Source organism: Coregonus clupeaformis, chromosome 1 (assembly GCF_020615455.1).
Source record: "Coregonus clupeaformis isolate EN_2021a chromosome 1, ASM2061545v1, whole genome shotgun sequence".
Classification (NCBI taxonomy): Eukaryota; Metazoa; Chordata; class Actinopteri; order Salmoniformes; family Salmonidae; genus Coregonus; species Coregonus clupeaformis.
This window is the reverse complement of record NC_059192.1, coordinates 68047739-68055214: the sequence shown is the minus strand read 5'-3', so window position 1 is coordinate 68055214 and position 7476 is coordinate 68047739. Positions and strand designations below refer to the sequence as shown.

General features: G+C 48.1%; 1 long non-coding RNA gene across 1 annotated transcript; it reads right to left on the bottom strand.

The window, feature by feature from the left end:
* Positions 1–4660: 4660 nt before the first annotated feature.
* LOC123492359 lies at positions 4661–7237 on the bottom strand. Its single transcript, XR_006661730.1, has 2 exons — positions 7195–7237; positions 4661–5007 (listed from the first exon to the last, which is right to left on the bottom strand). It is a non-coding gene; the product is annotated as an uncharacterized LOC123492359 (long non-coding RNA).
* Between the last annotated feature and the right edge of the window lie 239 nt (positions 7238–7476).

The window sequence follows — 7476 nt, the reverse complement described above, 5'->3', positions numbered from 1 at the left end:
GGCAGGCCATAGAAGCGAAACACAAGGTTGCACATGAGTTCGGCTGTTTCCAATGCTGTGGGCAGTTTGGGAAGTGGAATCAACCGGCAGGCCTTGGAGAAGCGATCTATGACAGTGAATATTGTGGTGTTCCCATTGGACTTGGGAAGATCGGTAATAAAGTCTATGGCAAGATGGGACCATGGTCGGTGGGGAACTGGCAGTGGTTGCAGTAGGCCCGATGGTAGTTGTCTGAGATGTTTGCTTGTGTTACAGGTGGTGCATTCGTTAATGAATTTTATTGTGTCTGCCCGCAAGGTTGGCCACCAAAAGCTGTTCTGAAGCAGGTGAACAGTGGCAGCGATTCCAGGATGACCGGAGCTGAGTACGGAGTGAACTTGCTGTAGCACTTTCTGACAGAGATCCTGAGGTACAAAAGTTTTGTTAGGGGGGCATTCGGGAGGAGGGGTCTTTTGTGAATTGGCCTGGGTGAGCTCTGTCATGATGTCCCACTGAATAGGGGCCACGATTAATGACTCAGGAAGCAGGGTTTCCTTGGATTCAGTGGGAACTACACCGTCGTGTTGGCGTGATAATGCGTCTGCTTTGGTGTTCTTTGAACCGGGACGATAGGTAACGGTGAAGTCAAATTTACATTTTACATTTACATTTTAGTCATTTAGCAGACGCTCTTAACCAGAGCGACTTACAGGAGCAATTAGGGTTAAGTGCCTTGCTCAAGGGCACATTAACGTCATTTAGCAGACGCTCTTAGCCAGAGCGACTCACAAATTGGTGCGTTCACCCTATAGCCAGTGGGATAACCACTTTACAATTTGGGGGTTAGAAGGAATACTTTATCCTATCCCAGGTATTCCTTAAAGAGGTGGGGTTTCAAATGTCTCCGGAAGGTGGTGAGTGACTCCGCTGTCCAAATCGTGTAAAGAAGAGAGCCCACCTCGCTTGTCTGGGATTCAGTCTCTTGGCAGATCGCAAGTATTCCAGATTCTTGTGGTCAGTTAGAATCACAAACGGGTGTTTAGCTCCCTCCAGCCAATGACGCCACTCCTCCATAGCTGCTTTCATGGCCAACAGTTCTCGGTTTCCGACGTCATAGTTCTGTTCGGCTGGACTAAGTTTGCGGGAGTAATAGGCGCACGGATAGAGCTTGAGTGGGGATCCGTGCCGCTGTGAGAGGATGGCTCCAATGCCCGTATTAGAAGCGTCCACCTCAACTGTAAACGGGATTTCAGGATTAGGGTGGTGGAGGATGGGGGCAGATGTGAAACGTGACTTGAGTTCTCTGCGAAAGCCTCCTGTGCTGTAGTTGACCAGGTGAGGTGTGGTGCATTTCTCTTAGTCATAGAGGTTAAGGGAGAGGCTACCGAGCTGAAATTCCTGATGAAGCGTCGGTAGAAGTTCGGAAATCCCAAGAAGCGTTGTAACTCCTTTAAGGTTACTGGCAGTGGCCAGTCTAGAACGGCCTTGACCTTCTTCTCGTCCATGGCGACTCCCTCCTGGTTGATGATGTAGCCCAAGAAAGACGTGGAAGTCTGGTGAAATTCGCACTTCTCTGCTTTGGCGTATAATTGGTGATCAATGAGTCGTTGTAATACTGTTCTCACGTGTTGCACGTGTTCCTCATAGGTGTTGGAATAGATGAGAATGTCATCGATGTAAACAATTACCCAACGATTAAGCATGTCCCGAAAGACGTCATTGATAAACGACTGAAATACGGACGGACTATTGGACAGCCCGAAAGGCATCACCAAATACTCATAGTGCCCAGTGCTGGTAGAGAAGGCTGTCTTCCATTCATCACCGTCCCGGATGCGAATGAGATTGTAGGCGCTGCGGAGGTCCAGTTTGGAGAAGTACTTGGCTTTGCGGAGTTGTTCTAGGGCAGCTGGTACCAGCGGTAAAGGATATCGAAACTTGACGGTGATGTCGTTGAGACCCCGGTAGTCGATACAAGGGTGTAGGCCACCGTCTTTTTTTTTAACAAAGAAGAAGCCAGAGGCTGCAGGTGATGTCGACGTTCTAATGAACCCCTTCGAAAGTTCCTCCTCGATGTAGTTGTTCATGGCTTCTGATTCGGGTTGTGATAGGGGGAAGATTCGGCCCTTAGGTGGTGTTGTGCCTGGTAATAGTTCGATGGAACAGTCGCTTGATCGGTGGGGGGGAAGTTCCATCGCCTTGGTCTTGCTAAAAGCTTCGATGAGGTCAGAGTATTCAATGGGAGGAGTGGGGAAAAGGACCGGCTCGTCCTTTAGCGTGACGGTCTGAATGGAGAGTGAAGGGCTGCCAGTTAAGCAGTTGGAGTGACATGACGGGTCCCATTTGATGATACGACCCTCCCTCCATGAGATAAGGGGATTATGTTGACGTAGCCAGGGGAGTCCAAGAATAACCGGGTTATGAGGTGATGAGATGACGTAGAAACGAATTACCTCAGTGTGAAGGGTACCGGTCTGTAGTTGAAGGTCCACGGTGGTGTGCAGGACCCTCCCATCGCCGAGAGGCCGTCCATCTAGCGCCTCCACTGCCAATTGAGAGTTACAGGAGATTAATGGGAGTTGTTGTTGTTGGGCAAACTCGTGAGACATAAAGTTCCCGGCTGCTCCTGAGTCTAATAGAGCTGATGTGGATATATGATTGCCCTCTAGAGATAATACTATAGGTACTTTGATGCAAGAACTGGAATGATGTGCTTGAACACCAGGACTCACCGAAGAGGGATTACGAGGAGGTGGTCTTGTGGGGGCAAAACGCCCTCAGATGGCCCGGTTGACCACAATAGAGGCAGAGATGTTGACGTATGCGGCGTTCTCGTTCTTCCGGAGTCAGGTGAGTATATCCGAGCTGCATGGGTTCAGTTTGAGACAGAGTGACCGGGTATTGTGTGCTGGTGGGTACCGTTCTGAGTGGACGACGTGAACGAATCAGATTGTCAATCTGAATGGTTAGTTCGATGAATTGATTCAGCGATTTCCCTTCATCTCGGCAGGCCAGTTCGGATTGCAACTCCAAGCTGAGTCCCTTGCGAAAGAGCAGTTTAAGTGTGCTCTCCACCCAGTCGGTTTGAGCTGCTAGAGTGCGAAATGTCAAAGCATATTCTGCTGCGGTATTCCTGCCCTGGCTCAACGCAAGTAGTCGGTCATCAGCTCTCATACCTCCCCTCCGGGTGTTCAAATATTTCCCGGAAGCGTTGAAGAAAGGTACCAAACGATGGAAAAGCAGTGCCATCCTCTCTCCAAACCGCCGTCACCACTCTAACGCCTTGTCAGCGAGGAGTGAGCATACCAAGGAAATCTTGCTGGCATCGGTGACATACATAGCTGGTTGTTGATCAATGAATAATGAACATTGCAGTAGAAATCCCTTACTTTTAGTTGGGTTGCCGTCGAACTTATCAGGGAGAGCCAGACGTGGGTTAACTGTGAGTGATGGTGGGGGAGAAGCGCCCACACTCGCGTTCGGTGGAGGAGGGCTGGGTTCGTTTAGCGACACCGGCAACCTCTGTAGCGTCCTGACGAGTTCCTCTGTTACTGTAGTTAAATGGGTTAGCTGCTGTTGATGAATGGCGAGTTGGTGAGCTTGAGTGGAGATCTCCGTGGACATCTGAACCAGAGCTGCTGGATCGTGTGTTGGCGAAGTCTTCTGTAATGACGCTCCAGGAGAGTGAGGATCCATTTGCAGTTTTATTACAATCTGGGTCGTACAAACAGGGTCAATCGCCAGCAGACACAACAGTAGGGATAAGGCAACTTGTAATCCAGGTACAGGCATAAGGTCAGGGCAGGCAGCAAGCTTACAAAAATCAGTCCAGTAAAGAATATAGTCCAGGGCAGGCAGCAAAGAATCAAGGAGGGAAAACAGTCCAGAGTAAATCCACGGGCAGACAGACACAGGCGAACACGCTCAGAAAATCACCAGGGTAAACAAGACTTCGCAAAGAGAGAGAGTTTGAGAGCACCTAAATAGTCTACTGATGGGAGTCAGGTGCAACGGTAATCAGAGCCAGGTATGTGGGAAATGTAGTTCAGGGGTTTAATACTCAGGAGAGGGTTCCCTCTGGTGGTGAGCAGGAGGAACAGCGGGAGTCTCGTTTGTGACAACCATAGACGTATACATCATTTATATATACACTCAATGTACAAAACATTAAGAACACCTTCCTAATATTGAGTTGCAATCAGAGTCCATGTATCTAGCACAGTTTGTTTCAGGTTGGCATAATAGTGTGAAAAGGGTTTTAGACCCAAGTCCTACATGGCTATGTCAGTCCCCCAAACATAAGGTCATTACTATAGGGATCATTAAGAGGGAGTTGTGAGAGTGCAGTGTTTCTGTCTAGAGTTTAAATACATTGCTCTTTACACAATATATCATTAAATGCTTGTCTTTCACAGTAGGAGGGTTGAAACTATGGGTGTTTTTTTTTTTACAATTACATAAGGGTTAACATAAGGTGTAGATGTTTTTGGGGACTTTAAAATATCTCTTAAGATGAATAGTTCTAAAGATTATCTTAATAATTTTGGCAAACCCATCCCAGTACAGGATATGTTCAAACATCATTAGTATCAACATTTGCAAATTTGCCTAAGTTTTCCCTTGAAGGACAATGTTACCCATCAGTGGTATAAGTGCAGGACTACAGCAGAGAGAGAGAGAATCACCCTTACTGAAAACATATATTTCAAATGATCATTCAACTTAGTAGACATGACTGTGTTATACTATTATTATTAACTCGTTAATTTAAAACAAATCTGGTGAATACTACCATGACAGATAGCAGGATCAGCCAACTACAAATGGGCCTTGCAGATGCTCTGCTCAAGTCACAGCTGCAGTCTTTTCCCTTTGGATGAGGATTGGCTGGAAGGTGGGGTGTGGGCATGGACACTTGTGGACACCTGAGCCAATCCACCGCAATGGATTTTGGAGTGACATTATCTTGGTCCAGTCCTCCTCTCTTCAGCACCCAATAGAGGTTGTCCTTGAAGAAGTAAGCATCTCCTAGAAGGTAACATAATCAAACAATTGGATTAAAATGCTTTGAAAAGCTGGTGGGCTGTTTAATGATTGCGTATGACATTGCAAGCCGAGATGCAGACTTAGATAAGATATTTGGTTGGACATTAAGCAGAGTTGAGATCGAGACAGTATTTTGCACTCTAGTATGTGGCAGGGTATGCAGACAATCACGGACAACAAAAGGAAAACCAGCCACGTCGCCGACACCGACGTCTCGCTTCCAGACAAGCTAAACACCTTCTTCGCCCGCATTGAGGATAACACAGTGCCACCGGCGAGGCCCACTACCAAGGACTGTGGCCTCTCCTTCTCCGTGGCTGATGTGAGTAAGACATTTAAGCATGTTAACCCCCGCAAGGCTGCCGGCCCAGACGGCATGCGCAGAGCATGCGCAGACCAGCTGGCTGGTGTGTTTACGGACATATTCAATCTCTCCCTTTCCCAGCCTGCTGTCCCCACATGCTTCAAGATGGCCACCATTGTTCGTGTACCCAAGAAAGCAAAGGTAACTGAACTAAATGACTATCGCCCCGTAGCACTCACCTCTGTCATCATGAAGTGCTTTGAGAGACTAGTCAAGGATCATATCACCTCTACTTTAACTGTCACCCTAGACCCACTTCAATTTGCTTACCGCCCCAATAGATCCACAGATGATGCAATCGCCATCACACTGCACACTGCCCTATCCCATCTGGACAAGAGTAATACCTATGTAAGAATGCTGTTAATTGACTATAGCTCAGCATTCAACACCATAGTACCCCCCAATCTCATCATTAAGCTCGAGGCCCTGGGTCTGAACCCCGACCTGTGCAACTGGGTCCTGGACTTCCTGACGGGCCGCCCCCAGGTGGTGAAGGTAGGAAACAACATCTCCACTTCACTGATCCTCAACACTGGGGCCCCACAAGGATGCGTGCTCAGCCCCCTCCTGTACTCCCTGTTCACCCATGACTGTGTGGCCGAGCACGACACAACAGTAGTAGGCTTGATTCGCAACAATAACGAGACAGCCTACAGGAAGGAGGTGAGGGCTCTGGGAGTGTGGTGCCAGGAGAATAACCTCTCACTCAACGTCAACAAAACAAAGGAGATGAGAGAGGGTGCACCCCCCTATCCACATCGACGGGACCGCAGTGGAGAAGGTGGAAATCTTCAAGTTCCTTGGCGTACACATCACTGACAAACTGAAATGGTCCACCCACGCAGACAGTATGGTGAAGAAGGCGCAACAGAGCCTCTTCAACCTCAGGAGGCTGAAGAAATTTGGCTTGGCACCTAAAACCTCACAAACTTTTACAGATGCACAATTGAGAGCATCTTGTCGGGCTGTATCACCGCCTGGTATGGCAACTGCACCACCAGCAACTGCAGGGCTCTCCAGAGGGTGGTGCGGTCTGCCAAACGCATTACCGGGGGCAAACTACCCGCCCTCCAGGACACCTACAGCACCCGATGTCACAGGAAGGCCAAAAAGATCATCAAGGACATCAACCACCCGAGCCACTGCCTGTTCAACCCGTTATCATCCAGAAGGCGAGGTCAGTATAGGTGCATCAAAGCTGGGACCGAGAGAATGAAAAACAGCTTCTATCTCAAGGCCATCAGACTGTTAAATAGCCATCACTAGCACATTAGAGGCTGCTGCTGCTTATTGAAATCCCTGGCCACTTTAAGAAATGGAACACTAGTCACTTTAATAATGTTTACATATCTTGCACTACTCATCTCATTTGTATATACTGTATTCTATAATATTCTACTGTATCTTAGTCCATGCCGCTCTGTCATTGCTTGTTCATATATGTATATATTCTTAAATTCCATTCCTTGCTTAGATTTGTGTGTATTGGGTATATGTTGTGAAATTGTTAGATATTACTTGTTAGATATTACTGCATTAAGCATTTCGCTACACACGCAATAACATCTGCTAAACACGTTCAGTATATGTGACAAATATGATTTTATTTTATTTTATTTAGTTTCAACCAACTGAATAATAGCTCAAGGTGTCCAAGCAGAGTTTTTCCCTGACAGGTCACACGGCCCAGAAAAACACCTGGCCCTAGTCATTTAGAACAACACTGAACTATCACTTTCTCTACATTAACACTGCAGCCCACCTTAATCTCATCAAGCCTCAAGTCTTTCTCAAGGCCTCACCTTCTCCCCAGCTGATGATGTCATCGGGGTCCGTTGGCACCCCCTCTCCAGAGGGCTGCGTCTTTGGGGTAGCCCCCCTCCGGCTTCCTCCCCTCCTCCTTGCGGCCCTCGTCGAACCTCCAGAACTCACCCACGCTGAACAGGTAGGTCTTCCCGTTGTGGGCCCACACGAAGGCAGCCTCCACTCTCTCCACTATCCCGCCATCCTTGGTCCTCATCCCCCACTCTGCCAGAGGCCTGGGGTAGCCGGGAGGGCCACAGTGTCTTTGAACACCCAGTACT